This window comes from Cryptomeria japonica, chromosome 10 (genome assembly GCF_030272615.1).
Source record: "Cryptomeria japonica chromosome 10, Sugi_1.0, whole genome shotgun sequence".
Classification (NCBI taxonomy): domain Eukaryota; kingdom Viridiplantae; phylum Streptophyta; class Pinopsida; order Cupressales; family Cupressaceae; genus Cryptomeria; species Cryptomeria japonica.
In genome coordinates, this window is record NC_081414.1 from 405,387,462 (window position 1) to 405,414,703 (window position 27,242).

Below are 27,242 nucleotides of genomic sequence, written 5' to 3' on the forward strand. Positions count from 1 at the left end.
GGCGATCTCAATAATGGATGCCTCAATTTTGACAATCAAGGATTCTAAGATGAGGGGTTTATCTTTGAAGATTCTTATATTCTTTTCTTTCCATACTTCCCAGAGGAGGATCGAGGGAGATATAATCCAGATGTGTCCATAGTGATCAAAATTTTGGGAAACAGGCCAACTCTGGAGAAATGAGAGGAGGTCCCGTTGGCAGGCCAGACTTAAATTGAGTTTATTAAACAACCAGTACCAACATGATGAGGTTAAATCACAATTGAGTAAAAGGTGTTCCACCTCTTCCTCACTTTTGCAACACAAAGGGCACCTTGAGGGACCTGCAAAACCTAATTTCCAGAAACGCTCTTTTGTGAGGATTTTTTTTTGTAGAGTAGTGCAAAGAAAGGTCCCCGCTTTTGGGGAACAGGACTTATGCCAACATAAGGACAGAGGGAGGTTGGAAGCCTATCTGGTTTCTAACTTATGCGTCGATTTATAGCCCCATTTAACACTGTATTCCCCATTCAGGGAGCCAAGCCAGATCAAATGGTCTTGGCTCGAGTTGAATGAAAGCTTCCTAGACTTGAGGATAGAAAGAAGTAGAGAAAAACCTCTTTGGTTGGGGAGGAATACTGAAAGGGGCTTCCAGATCCATCCTAAAGCTGGATCCATTTTAGGAAAGGAAACACAGTCCCTGACTCGGGTTCCTAAAGAGTTCTTTATCTCCTTCTTTAAAGAATCATTATGAATTAGGCTACAAAGAGGGGGGTAACCACCCTAGGAGTCCTCCCAAAATAAATCTTTGTCACCTAAACCAATATTCCAGGAAATTTGTTCAGAGAGAAACTCCCTGCAATAGGAGATGAAATTCCAATTTCTGGAGCCTTTGGGGAGGAGAGAAGCTCTAAAGATGCTAGTTGAATTGAGACTACCTAGATACTTATCTTTTATTATTTTAACCCATTTCAAATGTGGCTCTTTGTAGATTTTCCATACTAATTTGGCTCGAAGTGCCCTATTCTGACTATATATATTCCGGAAGCCTAAGCCTTTATTTGGTTTAGGTAGGCAGAGAGCGTCCCATGCTATTAGTGCATACTTCTTCTTATCTCCCAATCCTTGCCATAGAAAGGATCTCAATACCCTTATGAGTCTATCCCTAATGCAGCCAGGGATCTCTAGGCAAGACATGTGGTATTGAGGGATTGCTGAAAGGATAGAACAAATCAAAACAATTCTACCTACTAAAGATAGCCATTTACCTTTCCATGATTGCAGTTTTGAGTCCAATTTGGCTACAACGCTATCCCAAAGCTTGGTCGCTCTAGTCCCTTTATCCAAAGGGATCCCTAGGTAGATACATGGGAAAGATTCTGGCTGGAAGCCTAGAGTGCTGAGAATATCCTTTTCTAAATTGGATTTAGTGTTAAGAAAAAAGACCCCGACTTTGGCTTTGTTTACCTCCTGACCAGTGGCTCTCACGTACCACTCTAGAATTGTTTTGAATTTTCGAGCTTCAGATAGGGAGCTATTACCTAGCAGCAGAGTGTCATCTACAAATTGTTGGTAAGTTACTGGGTCGACATTGCTCGTAATTCTAATCCCTTCTAAGTTGCTAAGCACTTGAGACTTCTGAATGGTCCTGCCTAGACCTTCTGCCATGATAATGTATAAGAAGGGGGATAAGGGGTCTCCTTGTCTCAAGCCTTGAGAGCTTGCAAAGAAGCCCTGTAGGGAACCATTAACCAGAATTGAGAATTGGGGGGTTGAGATGCATTCATATATCAGGTTGATCCAACTTTTATTAAAGCTGAAGGCTGCCATCATTTTGCATAGGAATCTCCAATCCACTTTGTCATAAGCCTTTTTGATATCTACTTGATGAGCATAGAGGGTCTAGAGTTAGAATGAGAGGAGTGGATTGCCTCATGAGCAAGAATAACCCCATCCAGCATGGATCTACCAGGCACAAAGCCCGACTGTTCTTCCGAGATGATGATTTGAAGAAGAGGTTTGAGTCTATTAGCTAATGCTTTTGTAAAGATTTTTTAGATAGTGTTGCAGAGGGCAATTAGTCTAAATTCATCCAGGGAGACAATAGAGGCTTGTTTTGGGATGAGGGCAATAAAGGTGTTGTTGATCTCTCGAAGGATCCTACCTATTTTTCTGGCTCCTTCAAGAGCATCCACTAATACAAGCTCATCAACTTTTGTCTTGTATTCTCGAATGAACTTTGAAAAAGAATTTTTTTGAATATTAGTTATTTAATTCTACAGAAGATTTAAAATGTTTATTAAAGAGAAACTTAAAATATTCACAGAATCATCAGACTATATCAAGAACCTGAAGTAGTTATGGAAACACAAAGTCAATCATATTATTAATTCAAGCAAGTTCGAAAGCCACATCTAGTCTGATTATGTCATAGCATATGAACAAGTATGAAGCAAAGCATTCTTTCTTTCCCTGCAGTTCCAAATTGCAAAAGTAAGCCCCATTTCAATGCCCCAATCCAAAATGAAAATTCAAAATATACTTTAGCCTATGAAAGAGAACAACCAACTATATGTTTTACCAATTGTATACCTGTTCCACAAAATACACCAGCAATTCCTCTGCAAGTTCACGATCACCCGATTGAGAACTAGTTTCCATTGCATCCTTGTAAAGATTATCCTTTTTAGACAATGCAATATGTTAGCACATAATTTTTCTATAATTTTCTTAAAAATACTATTTTTCTATAATTTCCTTAATTATGATCTTAAAATGCTATTGGAGGTGTTGGCAAAGAAAGGGGAATAATCTGAGCATACATATTCTATAAACAAAATAGGCACATATTTATTTGAATTTTTAAAAGCCGTCAGTAGAGTAGAACAAGTGCTCCTTGAGGCTCAATTAAGCAAAATGCATACCTGTTGAGCAACAAGAGCTTTCTCTTATTTCTTCTTGGAATTCTCTTCTTGGACAACCTCTAACTTTTCCTTAACAAGCTCATCAACTTTTGTCGTGTATTCTTGAATGAGCTTTGAATTTATTTTTTTGAATATTAGCTATTTAATTCTGCAGAAGATTAAAAATGTTTATTAAAGAGAAACTTAAAATAATCACAGAATCATCAGAGTATATCAAGAACCTGAAGTAGGTATGGAAACACAAAGTCAATCATATTATTCATCCAAGCAATTTCCAAAGCCATATCTGGTCTGATCAAGTCATAGCATATGAACAAGCATGAAGCAAAACATTCTTTCTTTCCCTGCAATTCCAAATTGCAAAAGTAAGCCCCATTTCAATGCCCCAATCCAAAATGAAAATTTAAAATATACTTTAGCCTGTGAGAGAGAACAACCAACTATATGTTTTACCAATTGTATACCCGTTTCACAAAATACACCAGTAATTCCTCTGCAAGTTCACGATCACCCGATTGAGAACTAGTTTCCATTGCATCCTTGTAAAGATTATAATTTTTAGATAGTGCAATATGTTAGCACATAATTTTTCTATAATTTCCTTAAAAATGCTATTTTTCTATAATTTTCTTAATTATGTTCTTAAAATGATATTAGAGGTGCTGGCAAAGCAAGGGGAAGAAGTTGAGCATACATATTATGTAAACAAAATAGGCAAATATTTATTTGAATTTTTAAAAACCATCAGTAGAGTAGAACATGTGCTCCTTGAGGCTCAATTAAGCAAAATGCATACTTGTTGAGCAACAAGATCTTTCTCTTCTTTCTCCTTGGATTTTTCTTCTTGGACATCCTCTAACTTGTCCTTAACAAGCTCATCAACTTTTTTCATGTATTCTCGAATGAACTTTGAAAAAGAATTTTTTTGAATATTAGCTATTTAATTCTACAAAAGATTTAAAATGTTTATTAAAGAGAAACTTAAAATATTCACAGAATCATCAGAGTATATCAAGAACTTGAAGTAGGTATGGAAACACAAAGTCAAACATATTATTCATCTAGGCAAGTTCCAAAGCCACATCTGGTTTGATCAAGTCATAGCATATGAACAAGCATGAAGCAAAGTATTCTTTGTTGCCCTGCAGTTCCAAATGCAAAAGTAAGCCCCATTTCAATGCCCCAATCCAAAAAGAAAATTCAAAATATACTTTATCCTATGAGAGAACAACCAACTATATGTTTTACCAATTGTATACCTGTTCCACAAAATACACCAGCAATTTCTCTGCAAGTTCACGATCACTCGATTGAGAACTAGTTTCCATTGCATCCTTGTAAAGATTATCCTTTTTAGACAGTGCAACATGTTAGCAAATAATTTTTTAAATTAATTATGCTCTTAAAAATGCTATTTTTCTATAATTTCCTTTTATATATTGAGCACTTTTTCCATAAGAATAGTTACTGCGGGGTTTTATGTGTAGGTGTAATCTTGTAGTGACAATCTCCATCCATTTGTGACTTCTCTCCAGAGATTCAACCATTAGGTGGGCATATTGAGGGTGGCATGGAGATAAGATGAAGCACTTTGGGTTTCCTTTTGACGTGAGGAGGCCTAGCAAATAGGTTCTTGGGATTGATCAAAGTGCACAAGTAATTATCAGAAAGGGTAAAGCTCCCATGCAAAACAAAGTTTTTGTTCAGATTGTATTAAATCCATTATCAATTTTTGTATCTTAAAGGAGTTGAAAATGATTTAAATTTCACATTATTGGTATAAGTTATACCGATGAGGGCACTTAAACTAACAAAGACCAAATTTGCATCGGGATACCATATACTGATGAGAGAGCGTAGCAAGCCGGAGTTGTACTCATCGGCAGAAGTTATGCCGATCAAGGAGCAAAGTTGAGGAGAATTGATGCATCGACAAAAACTATACCGATATGACCGATTGGCATAGTAAACACTTGTTGGTGTAAATAAATATTCATTTTGGATATTATTACACTTACTTAAGTTAACTTAGGATAATGCATCTCTTCGTAGTTTGGATTTGAGACACTTAGGGAAGTGTGCACATAGGGATAGAGCTTGTAGGAGAAATTCCACCTTTTGTGGTCTTATTTTGCTGTTACACTCCACATTCGGTGGGTCATCCACCTCTTGTGGAATATTATATTATTTCTCCTACCTACCCTTAGTATTTCTTACCTACCCTTGTTTCTCATTGAGCCACATGTCATATTTGTGTGCTCATACATCCATATGGCCTTGCCTATATAAGCAGGGCTCTATTCATTGTATTGGTTAATCTAGTTGATCATTTTGCATATTGATGAGAATACAGTTTGTTCTTGTCATTCTATTGTCTCTTTTATGATTTTCATTGTGCCCTTGATCTTGGCAAAATCCTACATGGTATCAGAGCTATTGGGGCTTCATTGATCGGTTTTTGGAGACATCGTGGAAGGCTTCTATTTTCGGATTTGGGGATCTTCATTTTTTGGGGGCGTCATACAACAATTTGGACATCACCGTTGAATTTGGGAGGCCGTTTCCATAAATTTTGACTATAAAGTCGACCTATTTTGGTGAGAAATATTTTTTTCCCCATTTTGGCTATTATCGTACGAATTTCGAAATTTAAAAAAAAAAAAAAAAAAAATTTCAAAATTTCGAAAAAAAAAAAAAAACAAAGCAAAAAAAAAAAAGTTTTTTTCTGCAATTTTGGGGGTCTGCAGACCCCCTTGTATTCGGCCTTACCCTTTCTGCCTGCAGGTTGCAGGGCCGTACTCTGTCGTGCCGCCACCACAGATCGCCGAGACCCGTGCCGTCGGCCGCTCCGAACGCCGCACCGCCGCCGTGCTCCCTCCCGCCAGCTGACTTACTTGCATGCAGCCGCAGATCGCCGGTCTTTGCCTTCCGCAGCCGCCAGAGACTTCTGCAGGCCGCTGATGGCACCAGACCAGCCACCGCCTCCGGCGACCATCCAGTCACCTCCGGCGACCACCACGCAAACACCCAGTCAACATACCAACCCCACCACGTGGCTCTCAAACAGCCGTCCGTACGCCATGTCACTCGCACCATGACATACCTCCGTACGCCACATCATCACGCCATGTCGACCGTACGACAACACAATCACCGTGCCACGCAGTCCGTCCGTATAGTGCCACGTCATCATCTGTATTGCATAGTCAACAGTTCGTATAGTACGGACACCCAGTTAGCAGAGAGGCGAAGTTTTTGTGACGGTCATATGGCCATCAAATTTAACATAGTGACTTGCTGACATCAGTGCCACATCAGCACTTTTTGAAATTTTTTTGACCTCTCTCCATTGGGCTTTTCAGTTTTGCAATCCAACTTTGAAAGGCCATATCTTGCTCATTTTTGCTTCTTTTTTGGTGCAATATTTTTTGAAATGGGCTAAAATTTTGTGATCTTCGCAGTGGTGTGGTTATTTTCTGATTTTGGTGCACAGGTTTTTTAGAATTTTTGGATTCTCTCAGCTGTACCTATCCAATCCTCAATTCTGCAACTTCAAAGGCCTCGTTTGAGCTCATACGACCTCCTTTTCAGGTGCCGTTTTTTTTTAAAGTGCTTATTTTTTCGTCTACTTTTAGAATCTATGATTAGATTTTAGAGATTTTGAGTGGAAATTCTACTTTCAGATAATGGTCTTATTTGGCCTATTAGGTACTTGTAAATTGCTTGGATCTTAGTTAGATCTCTTGCATTATTAGTTTGAGTCTCTTTTGGCCTTATTGAGGCAGTTGTAAAATTGTAATCAGAAGTCCACTTTGCCATTTTTTGCAAGTGGCCCATTGTATATGCACTACTTATAAAGTGCCAAATCATCACATTTGGGGGGGGTTCTTTGATTGAGTGAATTTGGGGGGGTGTCTTGTGTGATTGTGCCTCTCTTTGTGCTCTTTCCATTCTTGTTGCAATGAGTCCTAACAAATTTCCACCTTTAACTCCACATAATTATGCATCATGGAAAATTAAAGTATGGAGTAAACTAGTGGAAAAGGGTCTCACACACTACATAGATGGAACAATAACAACACCACCTAATCCTAAGGATGATCCAATTGCTCAATTAGAATGGCTCACAAAGAATTGCATGGCTCTTGGAACCTTATGCAAGTATGTATCAGATGACCTCATTTTTCACATTGAGAAGTGTAAAACAATCAAAGAGGCTTGGGATATGTTTCAGAAATTGTATGGACAAGTTGATGAAATCAGAGGCTATCAGATTGACAATGAGCTCACCAACTTAGATCCCAAGAGTTTTGATACAATCCAAGATTATGTCACCAAAGCAAATGAGCTAAGAGCAAAGCTAAAGGATTGTGGAATTGACAAAAAGGATGCTCAATTGATATTCAACTTGTTGGACAAGCTTGCACCAGAATATGCAGCATTTGCATCTAGCTTCCAAACTCATCGTTTGACAGTGGGGAGTTCTTATGTTATGCCTTCATTTGATGCTTTCACATAAATGTTAATATTGGAACAAACTAAGTTGTTGAACATGGGGCTTCTCAAGTCTTCAAAGTCCAAGGCTTTGGTGGCTAATCAAGGGAATCAAGGAAGTCAAGGCAAAGATTCCAACAAGAAGAAGAAGCAATCCAAGTCTAAGCCACACAAGGAAAAAGGACAATCATCCTCTCCATCGCAAGGCGATTTTTCATCCTCTTCCAAGAAGGGGACACCACCTAAGAAGGATAAACCAACTTGTGCATATTGCAAAAAGTATGGTCATGATGAGCATCGATGCCACACAAAGCAAGTTGATGAGTTAACCAATCTTCTCAAGAAAAACAACATCAACTTGCCATCCGCCTACACAAAGAAGGATTCATCTCCTTCCTCTTCCTCACAGTCTAAGGGAAAAGGGCAAGCATTTGTGGCTACAACAAGTTCTTCATAGCAATGGATACTTGACTCGGGTGCCTCATATCACATGGGTTCTACAAAGGAGTAGTTTTCTTCATTGGAGCCATCTAAGGTACCTCACATTTACATAGGCGATGACACACAAGTAGAGGTTGAAGGGAAACATTCAGTTGACATGGATGATGGAACATTTGAGAATGTTCTCTATGTACCTAACTTGTCTACCAACCTTCTCTCCATCTACCAAATCACTCACTATGGGAATGGGAAAAAGGTTGAGTTTACACCAGACTCAGTTGTGGTAAAGGAACTTGATGATGATGCCTTGGTAGCAGTGGGACAAGTCAATGACAACTCAAGGCTTTATTCATTTTCCCACTTTGTGCCAAGTTCACCTTCTAGGGCCTTGCTTACTCATTCAAATTCAGAAAGTAAGCTATGGCATGAGCGGTTTGGTCACCTCAACTACCGCTATCTTTAGCAGCTAAGCACTAAAGACATGGTCACAGGTCTACCTCGAATCAGTTTTTTAGAGGGTGTATGTTCAGGTTGTTCCATGGGCAAGCATCCCGAAGAGAAGTTTGATAAAGGGAAAACTTGGAGAGCTTTGGAAGTTCTTCAACTTGTTCACAACGATGTAGCAGGTCCATTTCCAGCACCTTCATTCAGTAAAGCCCGCTATGTTCTTACCGTCATTGATGACTACTCCCGCTTCACTTGGGTCTACTTTCTCATTCATAAGAGTGAAGTATTTGACAGATTTCAGGACTTCAAGACTCATGTGGAGAAGCAATCAGGGAAAGTGATCAAGATTCTTTGCACAGATAATGGAAGGGAATATGTGAACAAGAGACTTGAGGATTTTTGTACATTTGAGGGGATTGATCTTCAGCATTCTGTAGCATACACTCCACAGCAGAATGGGGTTGTAGAACGCAAGAATAGAACTCTCAAAGAAATGGCTGGCTGTATGATACATGCACATTCTCTTGATTCTGCTTTTTGGGCAGAGGCTATCAGTTGTGCCACACACATCCAGAATCGGGTTCCTCACAAAGCTTTGCAAGGTATTACTCCTTTTGAAGCTTGGGTTGGTAGGAAACCGATTGTGAGACATTTTAAAGTCTTTGAGTGTCCAGCATGCGCTCGCATACCTCCACAGAAATGCAAGGCATTGGAACCTCAGAGTCGGCCTTGCATATTTGTTGGATATCCTGAGGGTGTTAAGGCATACAGATTGATGGATCCAGAGACACATGAGGTATTCATTGAGAGGAGTGTTCACTTTGAGGAAAGCTCTCCTAGCTTAGCCTCTCTACCTCCTCCACCTTCCTCCATTGTGGATAGTGATGTTAGTGATTCAGATGATGAGACTCCCTCAACTCCGACTCGCAGGGTAACACCTCCGCAGGGTCCACTTGCAATTGAGGAGCCTCGTTCTCCACCTCCACCTAGACCTCGTTGGGCTCGACAGACACTTGAGTCCGTGAGTTCTCTTGTTGGGAATCCTTCAGAGACACGGAGAACTCAATCACAACATCAGGATCTTCCACATGCATTCATTGCTACCGCTTCCGATCCACAGACATTTAGGGAAGCATCAAGGGTTCCTGAGTGGGACCAAGCTATGGAGGAAGAGTATAGTTCATTGATGAGGAACAACACATGGGATTTAGTCCATCTTCCTAAGGGGAGAAAGATGGTTTGATGTAAGTGGATCTATCGGACCAAGTTTGCAGCGGATGGTAGTGTGGATAAGTATAAGGCTCGGCTTGTTGCGAAAGGTTTCTCGTAGGTTGTAGGTGTTGACTATACTGAGACCTTTGCACCCGTAGCCAAGATGAACTCCATTCATTTGACACTTGCTATTGCTATAGCTCATGGTTGGGATGTACATCAGATGGATGTGAAGAGTGCTTTTCTTCATGGTGATCTTGATGAGGAGATTTATATGGAGCAGCCATAGGGTTTCATCTAGGATACTTCCTTGGTTTGCAGACTAAGGAAATCTCTCTATGGCCTTAAGCAGGCCCCCAAGGCTTGGTACGCCAAGATGGATTCCTTTCTTCTCTCCACAGGGTTCACCAGGTGTCATTCTGATCCGAATGTCTACATTTTGCGACAGGATGACTCTCACTTGATACTTGTGCTCTATGTTGATGACTTGATCATTACAAGGAGTACTTCATCCATCATTAGCAGGGTCAAATCTTCTTTGCATGACAAATTTGCTATGATTGACTTGGGTCTTTTGCACTACTTTCTTGGGATAGAGATTTCACAGTCCCCTTCCGGGATTACACTATCACAGCCCAAGTATGCTCTTGATCTACTTGCACACTTTCATATGGCTGATTGTAAGCCTGCCCCGACTCCCTTTCTTTCAGGAGTCAAGCTTGAGGCTCATTGTTCTTCTCCACCAGTTGATGCCACTTTGTATCATCAGCTTATGGGTAGTCTCATCTACCTGACTCATACATGCCCTGATATTTCATTTGCAGTTGGCATGGTTTCCCACTTCATGCAGGATCCACATGAGCTTCATTGGAAAGCTGCCAAACGCATCCTTCATTACATCCAGGGTACACATCACTATGAGATTCACTATGCAGCAGGCACAAGACTTCGCTTGGTTGGTTACACAGACTTCGATTGGGCTGGCGATCTAGGTGATCGTAAGTCTACTTCTGGTTACAGTTTTCACCTTGGTTCAGGCCCCATTTGTTGGCAGAGCAAGAAGCAACATGCTATTGCTCTCTCTTCGACTGAGGTTGAGTATTGAGGTGCTGTTAACGTAGCGACTGAGACCATTTGGCTCCAACAGATTCTCACAAAGTTTGGATTCACCACTCCACGGCCGACAGTTCTACATTGCAACAATCAGAGTGCTATTGCCATCTCGAAGAACCCTATCTAGCACCAACGGACCAAGCACATCAAGATTCATATGCACTATATCCGAGAGCTCATCCAGGAGCAGGTCATTGATTTGCAGTATTGTCCTACAACAGAGCAGGTTGCTGACATATTCACCAAACTTTTCACCGAGAGTAAGTTCCAGCAGTTGCGAGCTCTCTTGGGGGTGCGGGATGTGTCATTAGGGGGGGTCAGCTGATTTCTCCTTCTTCTCTTATGGGGGGGACTTTTTTCTCTTTGAGGTTTTGTCCTTCTTCTTTGAGAGTCTTTTGTACATTCATCTCTCTTTTGGGGGGGAGTTTTTTTTCCACTGGGTTTTCTCCCTTTCTCCATTTCTGAGAGATTGCATTGCATAGTTTTACTTGCATTTGCATATTGTACATGGGTACCTATCATGGCCTAGTAGCCGGGACCCATCTTGCATTGTTGACTTGAGTCTTCATTCCCCTAAGTTGCACTTAAGGGGGGGTGTTGGTGTAAATAAATATTCATTTTGGATATAATTACACTTACTTAAGTTAACTTAGGATAATGCATCTCTTCGTAGTTTGGATTTGAGACACTTAGGGAAGTGTGCACATAGGGATAGAGCTTGTAGGAGAAATTCCACCTTTTGTGGTCTTATTTTGCTGTTACACTCCACATTCGGTGGGTCATCCACCTCTTGTGGAATATTATATTATTTCTCCTACCTACCCTTAGTATTTCTTACCTACCCTTGTTTCTCATTGAGCCACATGTCATATTTGTTTGCTCATACATCCATATGGCCTTGCCTATATAAGCAGGCCTCTATTCATTGTATTGGTTAATCCAGTTGATCATTTTGCATATTGATGAGAATACAGTTTGTTCTTGTCATTCTATTGTCTCTTTTATGCTTTTCATTGTGCCCTTGATCTTGGCAAAATCCTACAACACTAGTGGTAGCAGTGGAGAATTGTCTTGCCGATAGCCAATGAGGGTATCGGTAAGACTTATACTGATAAGAGTGGAAAAAGAAGAGTCCATTGGTATAACCAAAGTGATCGGTATGTGTTACTTTGAGCCACCCCGATGCCTGAAGAAATCATCGGTGAAACATATACTGATGAAACATACTCTATCGAGAAGACTTTGCTTATCAGTATGTTTCATTTCAAATTACCCCGATACTAGATGAAGGAGCGGATTGATTGAGTGGAGCAAAGACACTATTGGGAAGACTCATGGTGATGAAGCCGGTTGCATCGGTATAACCAAAATGATCGGTATGTGTTACTTTGAGCCACCCTGATGCTCAAAGAAATCATCGGTGAAACATATACCAATGGAACATACTCTATCAGGAAGAATTTTCTCATTGGTATGTTTTGTTTCGGATTACCTCGATACCCAATGAAGGAGCAAACTGATTAAGTGGAGTGAAGACACTATCAGGAAGACTCATGGCGATGAAGCCGGTTGCATCGGGAAGAGCTATGTTGATGGTGAAGTCCATCGGGGAAACAATGCCTATCACGATAATGCTAAATGAGCTCACCCGACACTCGATGAGAATATCAGTTTGAGATATATCAATGAGGAGGAAAAGGAGTCATCGGCTTAGGGTATCCTGATAAGAGAAAGTAAGATGTAAAAGTAGACAAAGGGTTGTTTAGAGAGTGCCAAAAGGGAAATATTCATCAGGGAGACATATGCTGACGAGTCGTTGTCATATGAGAATTCAAAACAAATTTTTTAAAAAATCTTCTATTTAATACTTGCAGTAGATGCATCTATGGTTTGTACGAGGCAAATTTTATGAGAAGCTCATTATTGCAAAAGAATACAGTGGAACTAGAAATTGTCTTGTCTAAATACTATGTTGGTGAAAGAAGAATACACAGATAGAACACATTGCACCTTTGAAAAATAGAGCAAAGGATTGTAATTGTAGAAATGGAAGCTTCAAGTTCAACAGGAAAGAAGAGGGCGACCAAGAGCCCTGAGTCTAAGGCAAAGAAAGGAAAAACTGAAGAGGTGCCTCCAGTTAGGAGGTTAAACCAAGACCCGATAGACCAAATGCAGGCACCCAGCCCAAAATCTAGAAGGTTGAAGCATCACCTGTTGGGGAGAGACCAATTATAAGACAAGTACAAAGAGGTCAGAGATGTTTGGACCAAGGTAAGGGAACATGAACTGTTTATGTTCCACTATTTGAGGAAGAGCAAGGAGATTCTGCTCTACAATGCTTGGATGAAAAATTTAGGTAAGATATCAGTCTCCAATGTTTTTGTAAACATAAGATTGCTAGAGGTTTTGATGAGGAATTATAATTCGGTGAAAAGGTGCATTCAACTCCCAAATGGGGAAGTATTTATTAGATTTTTTGCGGGTACCATAAATGAGGTTTTCAATTTAGACCCCAGTCGTAATAAGCCCTTGTCCATTGGGGAGTTGGAGGAAGAATACCTCATAATGGACACTACATATACTGGCTGGAAATTTTCCATTCACAAGAGGTAGGCAGGAAAATTAAAGAGGAAGACAGGCCACCATTCAGCATTGATTTGTTCAGACACTACTTATAGTACACATATATGTTGTGTGTGTAAGTAGGAGGGGTGGAGGTGCCTGATCTGGAAAGAACTGGGCCACTGGTGTTAGCCTCTGATATACAAATTTATGAACCTAGGCCTTTTGAATATGCAACATATCTGGTGGAGAGGTTGCACAAAGGTTTTTTAAACCTTAGGGATGATACTCATCTCAATTTCAAATTTTTATCACTATTGATGCATCTAGTGTTATTTTATGGATATGTAAAGAGTTTTTGGCATGAGGGCCTAAAATTAAATGCCAAGAACAGGGAAGGTGAGGAGTAGCCCGTCCAATTGTGGACATCTCTTTGGGATTCTCAATATATGAGGTTCAACTATATTAAGTTTGAAGAACTTATTGTGATTCCATTGTACCGAATGTGTGGGATTTCATGTGGAGGGTCTATCTTTGACGAGATCAAGAGGCTCCTAAGACCCAAGGATTATGATGAAAGACACATGTTGATCACAACTGGGGGGACTAGTTTGTGAATAAGGATTTTAAATGTTTTAGAGTATATGGATTTGAGGGGAGCCTCTACATGCTACAAAAACTAGTACCAGGCAAAATAGCTTATCTAGAGATTGTGAGGCAATTGAGTGTGTCCAATGCTAAACATTTTTCAGATATGTGTAAGCAAGCCTTCCTGCTAGGGACACTGAGTTTTGGTGATTTCACCATAGTGTCAACCAAAGCTTCTGAAATAATTGATAAGAAGTTGATAGAAGAATACAATTTGTTTGAGCATTATGCCAAGAAAAAATATGATCTTGAAGGATACATTCAGTCTTGCAAGAAGAGCCAGAACTTGGGAGGTTATCTACATGTCAGTATTGAGGCCAAAGATATCTTTAGGAACAAGGAGGATATAGAGGCCAAAGAGGTAATTGATCAACTGAATAATGAACTAGCAGAAAAGAGATGGAGACTCCAGGCTATTGAAACCAAGGAGGATGAGGCAGAAAGCGAATCTGATGAGAATGCAGTTGTCTCTAGATGGCAAGTGCCAGAGGAGGAAGAAGAGCCAGACATGTAGGGCCAAATAGAGACAACATTAGAAGTTCATGCTGACTCTCGGTTAGAGGATTTTTTTGCTTTTTTTGTTGATGATGTTTTTATTCATTCCAAAGAATTTAAATCATTCTTGTACAATTTTGAAGGGAAGAAATTGAGGGACTCTATTCCCAAAATAACACTTGATAATGAGGCTGAGTTGTTAAAGAAATTAAAAGAGGAAATTGATGCAGAGATAACCACAATGACCTCTCAAAAGGGGAGGCAACTTCTTATAGAGGCTGGGGTGATTTTGTTTCCTGGATGGGACCTCAGTGCTTCTTTTATCTTTGACAGTTTATTGCATTCAAAAAACAAGGAATTCAAATTGGATATACAAGGTGTAAATGATGTATTTATTGGTTCAAAATTGGATGAGGAATCTTTGAGGTTATGGGCTTTGTACCCTCCCCACAAGAGACCAAAGATCATTGATGTTGACAAGGCCTTTGGCCATATGATGAAACTAAAAGTTGGTGAAATTGATCCAATTGTTTCTACTGATATCAGAGTGGATATTTTAAAATTCAATAAAGAACAAATGGTCAGAGTAGTGAGGGAGAGGAACCAGTACAAGGCATTGTATGAAGAAACGCTAAGGAGAAGTGGGCAATAGATGCCAATGGTTCTTACTCCAGATAACTCTCAATGGAAGAAAAAATGCGAGGAGTTGCAGCAAGAAAATAAAAGGCTATTAAGACACATGCAAAATGCGAGGGAAGATATTGATGGTGTATTACTAACTAAAAGATTTGAGGTGTTACAAGGCTTTCTGAAAGAATTCTAGACAATATTTCAAAAGAACATGGACAATGCAATTTCACACAAAAAAATTTCAAACAGATTGGGAACAAGGTTGCATGATAAAACAACGGCCAAAGCGGAAACAAAAGAAATTGAAAAAATAAAGAGGTTGCTAGCTAAACACAATAAATTTGATGAAGAATTATAATTTGAATATGATGAATGCAAAGATATTGTTCAACATGGTTTCCCAGATTTAATTGATCAGAAGGGTGAGATAAAGGAGTAAGATGTATGGATCTTAGAATGTCGTAGTCTTCTCAATGTCGCCCTTGATATTGCCCAAATTGATGGAATTGAATTGAAAGAGACTTTGAAACAAATGGAAAACTTTGTCATGTTGGAAGTCATTGTTAGGGATATCATCCACAATGCAGACACATATAAGTCAGAGAAGTACTTGGAGCATATCCAAAAGTGTGACAAGATGCTGGGAGACCAGACCTGATGTCTAAGTTGGAGCCCAAGGTCATGTTTTTCTATGTTTTTATAATATGTTCATATTGTAAAGACAATTTTTAGGAAGTTAGTTTTTGTTAGTTTTAGTTTTAATGAAAGGGTATGCCCTTTCACTTTCAAACTAAATCCTCATCTATAAATGGAGGATCTTTTAGAACAAGTGGGGGAGATACCTCAAGTTTTATGATCTTATCAAGACAATTTTATATAACACTTATGTAGTTTGTTTTCTGGAAATATCAAAGTTAATGGATGATACATATTGAAATCAACTGGTTTGATTATCTATTTTCAATATAAATTTCAAGTGTTCTTCATTCTGAATGGTATATGCTTTTCAATTGATTGATTAGTTCCATGTGATAAATCTATTTTATTAGATTGTGTCAATGTGCTATCTTATGCTATTGTGATTGAGACTAATTTCCAGTTTGAGCATCAGTTTGAAAGGTTGGTTGGCAAGTTTCAAATTGTCTTATTGGTCTTTTAGAGAAAAGTTAAAATTTAATAAGACTAACTACATTTTATATTTCAGTTACAATCCATATAGATTCTTTTGATGTGATGGTCTTGTTTTGAAAACAAGTTATTAAAACTGTCTCCATGGTTATACGTAGGATCTTTCAATTTGAAATAGTATGAAATCAGTAAGGGATGAAGGCACTGGTCTTTTGTTGATATGATATAATTAAATTAGGTATTTTATGAAGCAATATTCATCAAGGAATCATACTTTTAATTTATGCAGGCACAAATTCATAAAAATTTAAAAGTAAGTATTTCATAATTTTCAGCAAGCAATAAATATAACTAGACAAAATTCAAGAATCATTTGCCTCCTCAAAGGGTCACTCATTTTTTGAAAATTCGCTATAGAAAAGCCTTTAACCGGAATTCAAGAACTTCATGTTTCTCAACCTAATTGAAATTGAAGATCATTAGAAAACTCTTCAAATGCTAAATTACATCCCACTTTAACTTAAATGAAAGAACTAATAGAGAAGTTCCTCTCACCCTCTGAGCAAGTCCTATCTGATCAAAGTTATCATGCATATCTATAGATTTTCAAAGCCTATCATAATATCCCTCTTCTATATAAATTTCATTCAAAGACTCATTAACAACAACTACATTTTTGCTTTGTATTGCAACCATGTATGGATTCACAAGATGAAGATGTCCAACGTGGATAACAAAAACAATAGAACGAAAGATACTCATGAAATTTTCCCAAACCAAATAGCTGCTAAAGAGAACACCTAGAAAAACTTAATAACCAAGTGAAAGACATCTCAGTAATCCTAAAAATAGTAATAGAATAAAAGAGTTTAGAGCCATACCTTATGCATGATGTCAACCACTCGTGTGTGGTCTACCCTAAGGGCAAGGACATTCAAGAGGTCATTAATAAGATCTGGGTGTTCTTGCAAATAAAAGTGTACAACTTTGTAGTACAATTCAACATTGGCCACTTTAACTACAACATCTTTGAATTGCATATGATCCCATGCCTCTGGAGAATGGTTCATGATAGTAGTGGCAACATTATCATATTCGTCATCTTGAATATATAAATATGTAAGTTCCTTCCAATGTTGTTGCTCATCACAAACACGGATATGAGTTCATCAAAGTGACCCCTATTTTGATATAAATCACTGACCTCTTCCAAGTCATCCACCTAGAACAAAAAATAAATGTCACAACACAAAAAATATAAATTTCTCACCTTCACAGTTACACATAACACTACAGATGAACCTTCCCAGATTATCATGAAAATAAAAACTTAAAAAACAAACCACTTACTTGTGGTGTTGTTGTTCATGTTGGTTCTGTTGGACCCTGCAATTAAGATTCAATATACATTATTCAATAAGATTAACTATGCAACATAATGAAATATTGAAAAGTGTGTCATCTTATTGAGCTTTGCTTGGTTTTGAGAATAGTTTAATATTCTCTACTTAATAGGGCCAACCACGTGAAGGTGGAAACTCATTTGGACCCTCCCCCCCCCCCTAACATCACTCTAAATTCCTCGTTAACATCTAACATTCATTCATTGTTTCATCCATTAATAAAATATAACATTCACTCATTATCACATAATGTTCAATAACACATAACATTCATTAACACTCATTAACACACAACATTCATCAATATTAATTAACACATATCATTCATGAACATTCATTAGAACATAATTACATTCATTAACACATAAAAATTAGTCATTATCAAATAATGTAGATTAAAATCAATTTTTTTTTTTGAAGCTATGAAAGTCTAAGTGGAGCATCATTTTCTTCATCATTTCCCCCCTCTTCAATTGTTCTACCCTCTTCTCGTGATCTTGATGTATGCCTAGTCCTCTTCTGAGGATGAGGACATCGATGCAAAGGGGGGTCCTCTGCAATAGCAAAGAAATGGGTTATATTCAAATTATTTTTTATTTTGTTACAATTATTTCATTAATTTAAATAACACAACCATGGCACTCTTTACTTGATGGGGCCACATCATCTTCAAAATTATTTTGTCTAGCCTCAACCTCAACATGCTGAACACCCTCTAGATCCTCTGGAGTTGAAATACGAAAGGTTACATTAATCAATACACCAATTTCAATTAAATATGTTTAAAGGAATAACAGTGGTCCTCTTTACCTCAGTGGGGAACATCACGTTCCTGATGTTGTCTACCGAGATCATGCTCCACTTGGTCACCACCAACTACATGCTCTAAAATATTAACAAAAAAGGTTACGTTAATTTCTACACCAATTACAATTTAAGATATTTATTTGTATTAATAATTACATAAAAAAAATTGAATAGCAAATGAATACCTCCACTACTGGGATGCACATCTAGACCTTCATGTGGAGGTTGTGTTCCACGATTATCAGCCTGCATTCCAATGTCATGCACATTGTTATAATTGCTTGCTTAATTAAAACAAATAAATTCACTTTATGTTGGAACTTAACATCAAATAGATTATTGGTAAGGTATTCAATTTGAAATTATTTTCATATAGCTTATTTACATGTGTGACGGATGCACCAGAATCTTGTGTTTTCCCACTCAACTCTCGTAGCCATTCAGCCATGGTTGTATAGCCTTGCTAATGGGCAATTCTCTTGTCATCTTCTGTGGGCAATCTATTGAATTCAGAGCCCTTCATTTTTTCTTAGTATCGTGAATTTTGCTTGTGTTGTTTGATAAAAAAAAAAATTGTTTGTAATTTATAAATATTTTGATGTGAAATTTCATTTACTGATTCTTACAATTCGTGCAAGTTTCATATAACCACCAAAATCGAGTTTGTGTTGCCCGTGCTTTTCTTGTCTTGCCTTGGTTGCCATTGACGTGTCACTCAGTCTATGAAAAGTTTGAAATATGTTAGATTATATAAATATAAAGAGTAATTAGTACATAATTACATTCTTAATAGTATCACGTACCTTCTTCTGGCATCTAGTGGTGTATTTCCTTTTTTCCTTTCAATTCTCTCCTTCGCATCCAAAATCAGGTCCTTCCACTCCCTCTCTGGAATCATGGGGGGACGCTCGTACTTTACGTTCTTCTCTGAATGTGTCTTGTACTAGTCCCTCACATACTTTAGATATGTGCCAGCTTTTTCAAGGAGCTTGGTTTTGTCGAATGTGTCATTTCTGAACAACTCAACCATACGGTTTGTGAGTTCATCTTTTAACCTGTTTTCTTGGTCATTCCACCTTTTAAGCAAAAAAAAACCTATTAGATTTAGAAATGAACTGAAGATACCTTTAATATAGTTCAAGAAATGGATCAAAGGAAAACTATTCTAGAAATGATATGAAATAAAAATAGTGGATTAGGGTTAGTTCACATATGATGTTCCACCTTTTACGTATGGTGGGCCCAAACATCTGCAATGCAATGTCATTAAGATTTTTATAAAAAATATCATTTATTGCAAAAAAATCATGGGATAATTAGTCCAAAATGAGTGATCAGTAAGTAAATTACAATTACACTATATATAATAATAATTTTAAAGTACCTGGAACCTTCTGTATCTTCAAGGGAAGCAATTCTTCGTTGCTCACCACCAATGTAGTTTGCAATGTTCCCATACTAGAAATACGGGAAAATCCAAGAAATGATGGTATGTTATCACTAATATTCGCCTCTGGCACATCCTCATGTGCACCTCCTGATGTAGAAAATGAATCCACTATGAAATTCCCCCAAGAAAGAACACACTTCAAGGAAAATAAACACATAACAAAAGAGAGAGCAAAAGAGGGATCTACAAACAATGGGTGGGTCAACATGATGAGTAGTAGAGGACGTCTACATGTTGTCTGTTGCCAACATTGCAGTCAGCAATATAGATGGGGATAACCTCGAATGAGGCAGCATTTCCACAGGAACATTGGCAGCACCTGAAGAATAATACATTAAATATATGAAAACTGCAAGAATTATAAACAAGGATGAACCTTTATTAAGAGTTGTAAAGAAATATGAACCTTTATTAAGTGTTTGATGCTAATCTTAATGATACAATAGTATGAAGGAGAATAAGGAAGGTAGGTTTTGATTCATGACAAAGGTATGGAAATTTGTGACAAGAGGGCAGTGTAAGTGATAAACTAATATAGTCCTTACAAAAGATAGTCCATGGAATCTATTTATTTAGATTGCTTCAATGTGCTATCTCATGTTGTCAAACTTCATGTTGTCTTATTGGTCTTTGTAATGTCCCTACTTTGAAATATAATTTAATAATAGTAAATTAAAATACAAGTGATTAGATCAGATCAAATGAGAACTTCTAATTGTGCAACTAAATACTTTATTAACAGTTTAATAAACTATTATTACAATCACATATACACACAAAACTATTATTATTCATTCTAAAGAAAGAGCAATAGTGTAGATAGGGAAAGGCTTGTGTAAATAACACTAGCATTAAAAAAGCAAGTTCACAAGTCCAAAGAAGGAATACCCTGATCATGTCCACTAGGTTGATGATGACACATGAAATTCTATAGAGACAACATGTACACATTTTAGTTAGTGACATAAAAGAGTATAAATTATAAACCATTATTGAACTTTTGTTATAATTAAAGTTTTCATTACTTCTTACTCGCATGTTTTCTGCTGCTTGCATCAATTGATTCATCCTATCTTTTATCTCATTGGACTGAGGGGTTGTGCATACCAAAGCAACAATCTCTTTATTAATTTTTGTGATAGACATTTTTATCACTTCTATAGGGTTTGTGGAAATTATGTAGTCCTCATCGCTTAATACTGTGCTGAGGTTCTTATGTAAGGGAGGTTCCTTTCCCTTTCCCCAAACATCCATCTATGACAAGAATATTATTAACACAATCAAAATTACTCCAAAGCACTCAAGAAAATAACATAATAGTGTAACAATTTGCTTCTATCTAATTTGTACAATTACAATGAGGTTTACCTGCTCGGTAGAAGTGTCGGGACCTACATCCCTGTCTGTGCTATATGATGGATCCAGGTCACCCTGTGATAAAGAAAAAATATAAACACGTTAACGAAATGAAACCAATAGACTTAGCAAAAAAACTTAATAATAAGATGGTATATTGGGGTCATTAATTGGAGGTTGGTTAAAATGGTATATAGTACGTACCACCCCCATGTTAGTAACTTTGTTTGTATCTATATGATTCAAATTATAATCGATTAGCAGCTCTTCCCCTGCACTTATTGATTTTATCGCACATACAAATACACGATTTCCCTTGTGCGCCTCAAATGTATTTAACTTGGTACTTACCTAGTTGAATGAACAAAAACATTACATAATTATTATGACCATTTTACTGCAATATTTATAATTAAATGTAGATGAATATTAAATGATAAAATACTTGGAACAATCATCACCAACATTATGTCCTCCCTCTTTATTGACATCCATGGAGGAATGTTATTGTTGATAACAAAAACTGGCCACACCGAGTAAACATATCTCATCTCTCCAAATGGATTGACACTCTCTGCTGCCAATGAAAGCTTGAGATTACAAGGTTCTTCTTTAAAGTGTGACCACTTTTCCTCTATGTCCATAAATGCTAAACCATCTGTAGGCATTCGAATAATTTCATCTTGACTTCTATTGTGTGCATGGTAATCCATAAATTGTGCCAAGCTAGTGCACTTGAATAATCGTTGCATACGTGGAATAATGAGAATATAACGAAGAACCTTGCTAGGCACCTTTTTTGTTATTTGATCTGTTCGATATCTACTGATATGACATTCAGGGCATTCTGTTGCAAATTCATGTTGTTTATGATATATAATATGATCATTGGGACAAGCATCTATTTCTTGATACTCCATTCCAATATCTTTCAGAATGGAAGATAATTCTCGGTATGAGCGAGGTAGAATATTTGATGGTGGTAACAAAAACTCACCTATCAATCTACAAAATGTTAATTTGTTAATATAAAGAATATTAATGGTACATGATTCACCCTTTATTAACTATAATGACATATACGACATACCTTAACATACGTGAGATTGTTATGTTGGATAAACCATTCATAACCTTGAAGTTCACCAGCAATAATACATCAGAGAGAAGAGTTGTTTGGGAGCCTTCATAAAGGGGCTCATATGCCTTCTCAAGTACAGGTAAATCATGAACAACATCAAAGTCATCTTGATCATCATGATCGGCTACGCAAGTACTAAATGTGTCATGGATCAATGTATTTGTACCATCATATTCAATTGTGTTTTTTGGCGCATGATCGTCATCTTCCATGTGATCATTATCTTCAGCTTCGATATTAATACCTCCATGTTCCTCCACTTTGAAAAACATATTCTCTGGGTTGTGTTGGTCCATATCATGCGCCCTGGGGAGATCAACCTATATAAAAATGATCAACATAAATAAACCATGATCATGATCTCATCATGAAGTGATTTCTTATGTATATAAATTATTAAAATGATATAATGAACAACTTACCAATGGATGATAATCATGTCCTCCTTCAATGTGACCATGCTGCCTACAATGTTTCTTAGTTGTTTTTATTATAAGTCTTCTAGTATTTAAGCCCTTACAAATTTTCCAAGGACAATAACATTTTCCATCACCTTTTCTTTTCAAGTTAGACCACAATCTAGCAATTGTCTCCTTATTTTGTTCTTCGCTGATATTTTATGACATGGTCTTTCTTCACATGCAAAAAAATTAGGCTATCGAAACTTCAGTGCATAACCTTCACTAACTACGTAAAAGGATATCGCAAGTATGGAAGTATTCTCAAAACTAGTTATATAGAAGTTGAAATGTTACTTAAATTTAGACTCTTCAATTATGAAGACTATTTTATTTAGATAGTTTTCTTGGCTAAAAAAGAAGCTTGATTTTGGCAAGTTGATGAAAAATATTTGAGTTTTAAAAAAAGAGAAACCTTTTTATTGTGTCATCTAATAGAATAAAATTAGGAATGATGAATTTACGAAGAATTCAATCAATTCATTCATAATGTATTAAGGTTTTATCATTCATAATGTGGTTTTGAGTCAATGGCATTTAGGCTCATTCTATATTTATCCTGCTAGGGCATAAGATTTCTTATAATTTATACAACCAATGAAAATTAAACCAACTTCATATGAAAGAGAATTGAATTGACTATTAGAATCCAAAATATGAAGAAACTTGAGCGGTTACATTAAGAGTTATAATCAATTCTTTTGTTGCAACCCTGTCAACAAGGGTTTTATTACAATTTTGACAAAAACCATTAGAAATTTCTTTATAATCCATGGATGACCTTCAAACCTGTCTTGAATTAAAGATAACTCTTCATTATACAACCTCAAATAGGTTATTAGGGGCCGGATTCAATCCAAATCTTATTAGGAAAAACATCTAAAGCAACAAATAATCATGATTGTCAAAAACAACAGTTAAAAGTATTGAACAAAATATCAATTTTCTAATTGAATCTTCATCAAAAATAATTTACAATACATAGTTTATAGAAACACTTCCTTCCTATTTATCCAACAAACAATTACATGGAAGTTTTACTTTCAAATTGATATACAACCCTGTAAATGTCACAACCCTGCATAGTTAAGTGACAGTCAGAGGCTTTATTTGATCTAACCTTACAAGAATTTCCTCCAACTTTTTCACACACACTTAATCCGAATAAATGATGAATTTTATAGCCTCTCATGGTTCTATAAATTTTCCAACTTCCCCTAAGACTGAAATGTACAATTTGACAACATTTTATGCATTGTTGCATTACAACTTTTTAGTGACACCTTGACAACTTTTTCCTTTTGACATGAATGACCACTAAACATTACTTAGATACTTTTAACACCTTATAATGGACCAAAAACAACATATTAAACCTTTATTATCTTTCCATGGGTACGTTTACATTATTTGAACAATCAAGACCTGAATAGGACAATTTGACAACTTTTGACAAAATGGCTCAGTTAGCCTTACACATTGATTTCAAGCTTGACAAGCTTGTTTATTTCTCATTACTCATGATGAGTATGTAGCTTCTTAATATTAGTACCATTTAGCTCTCCATTTTCTTTAAGAAACAAGATAGTATCAATGTCTTTAAGTATGGATGTCTAGAAGTGAAAGAGAAATGGAAGAAGTCCATTATAACTCCACAAGTCTGCAAAGTAGAAGTTATTGAAGATTGTGGGGCTACAAAGAAGGATGGGAGGTCGCACGATAGACAAGGATGGGAAGAAGTTTGGATGACCTCCAAAATTCCACAAAAGGGAATATGGAAGAGGATAAAAGGCTTGCAAAAATTGGGAGCAAAGAAAGACCAAAGGTTGGGATGAGAAAGGGAAGAATGAACCCCAGAGTCTGTAACTATGCAAAATGGATGAAATGGTAACAAAAGAAAGCAAAGTTAGAGAATGCAAGAAAAGTTCGGAGTACATGACAATGCAATGATGTAGAAGAGAATGGAATATTGGGACAAAGAGACAAAAGTCCAACTATTCGTTAAAAACCCACAAAAGGAGGAAATAAAAGCAGATGAAGAGAAAGAAAACCCAATATACTTCGCAGAGCTTCTGTTAGCACATAAATTTTCAAATTATTTATGCTATTGAGATACTATTTGCTTATTGTTTTAAACAAGTATTTTTATCATGAGAATAGTTACTGCTGAAATTTTATGTGTGGGAGTAATCCTACAACATCAATTCCCATCCATATGTGATCTGTCTCTAGTGAGTCAACCATCAGCCGGGCAATTGGGGGGTGGCACTGAGTAAAGATAAGGCTTTCACTTTGACAAATTTAGCCAAAGAGGCAAGATCTATGTGATATATCAAAGGTTGAGCTTGTGTAAGGTTTTGTTTAGTTTATATGTAAAAAATCATAAACATGTGTATTTCATTAAGGGGAGCACATTTTATAAGCAAATCAAACCATTGGTGTAGCCTACCTTGAAGAAAGCACCCTAGCAAAGCCAAAGGTCATCGGGAAGTGATTAACTATCACTAAAAGGGATAGGAGTTATCCCAATACTCGATAGACACATCAAGAGGATATACACCGACCGAGTCATTACTAAAGTATCATCAGCATGACTTTCGCTATCGAAACATGTAAATTGTTGTCTTGTCGATAGTTGATAAGGCTATTGATAAGACTTAGATCAATAGGAAGAGAAGCCTTAGTCATCGGTACAACTTAAAGAGAGTGGGGTGTAACATGTCAAGCTATCCCGATGCCCAATGGAAACAATAGAGTAAGAGATTCATCGGGGAAAAAGTAACTAGCGGCAGAGGTTGTTTAAGGTTATGTCGATACCCGATGGAGGATTCTAGAAGACACGCACCGATAAAAAACAAAGTGTCTTAAGGAATAAAATATTGCCAATGGCACCAAGGGAGTAATTCATCAGGAAAGCATATACCGATGAGTCGTTACAGATACAAGTCAAAACTGAAACTAAAGCAACCTATATTTAATGTGTGCAATTGAGTAGATTGATGGCTCACATGAGGCAAATTAAGAACCAAATGCAGGTTGCGTCTTAGTAAAAAACACAAAAGGGGAGAATTATTGCTCACAATTCATCACGCATCATGGAGGCTGCAAGTTCATCAGGAAGAAAGAGGAGTTCTAAGGGCTTCAAATCCACGTCTTAAAAATCCAAAACAATGAAAGTCCCTCTTGCATAGAAACTGAATCAAGATATCATTGATCAATTGCACTCCCTAGGCCCAAAATCAAGGAGGTCGAAATAGCATTTGCCCAGAAAAGACCAACTTGAGGAAAGGTTTAAAGGGGTTGGATATGTGTGGAAAAAGGTGAGAGGTTATGAACTCTTCTTGTTTCATTTTTTGAGAAAGGACAGATAAGTACCAATTTGTAACTCGTGGATAACCAACTTAGGTAAACTAATTGTTCCAAATGTTTTCATAAATATCGGATTGATGGAAGTCTTGGTCAAAAATTATAATTCTATGAAGAGATGCATTTAGTTTCCAAATGGCGAAGTGTTTATCGGATTTATCTGTGGCACCATAGATGAAGTTAATAGCTTAGACCCTAACCCTGATGTACCCTTGTCGTTTGAATAACTAGAGGAGGAATTTGTTAAAATGGATACTACTTATAAAGCTTTCCATAGGGTTGAGAAGGGAATTCTAATCAAAGAGGGTGGTCCCCCATTCAACATGGACATTTTCAGACGCTACTTATAGTACACCTATATGTCATACAAATACTGTTGGAGGTATATAGGTCCTTGATGTAGCTAATATTGGGCCGTTGGTGTTAGCAGCAAATGTACAGATCTATGAGCCGACCCTTTGATTATGCTACTTATCTTGTAGAAAAATTACATGAAGGTTTCTTGAACCTCAGAGATAATAGGGAGCCCACTTTCAGGTTTTACTCATTGTTAATGCATTTGATTTTATTTTATGGAAGATTTAGGGGTATGTGGCCAATGAATTTAAAATTGAACACAATGGATAGAGCAGGTAAAGAACAACCAGTACAGATGTGGACATCAGTTTGGGATTCATGATATGTGAAATCAAACTACATCAAGTTTGAAAAGACAATAGTAAAGCCATTATACCAGATGTATGGTGTCCTGTGTGAAGGATCTATTTCCACTGAAGTTAAAATATTTCTTAGACCTACTATTTTTGATGAAAGAGGTATTGTCAATCACAACTGGGGCGATTGGTTTGTTCACAAGGATTTTATTTGCTTTAGGATTTATGATTTTGAAGGAACCCCATATCTGTTGCCAAAACTTGTACCAGACATAATTGTTTATCTAGATATTGTGAGACAGTTAAGTGTTTCGAATGCCAAACATTTTGGAGATACGCATAAGCAGACTTTCCTTCCTGGGACTCTTAGTTTTAGGGATTTTACCATTTTATCAACAAAGGCTTATGAAGCCATTAATAGGAAATTGATTGAAGAATACAATTTGTTCAAATATGCTGCTAGGGTCAATTATGACCCTAGGCGATATATTCACAATTGCAAGAAAAGTCAAAATCTGGGAGATTATCTTCATGT

General features: G+C 37.1%; 1 pseudogene; it reads right to left on the minus strand.

Annotated features, from left to right (window-relative positions):
- Nucleotides 1-2,749: 2,749 nt before the first annotated feature.
- Nucleotides 2,750-27,242, minus strand: part of LOC131859006 (clathrin heavy chain 2-like) — a 29,987-nt pseudogene continuing 5,494 nt past the window's right edge.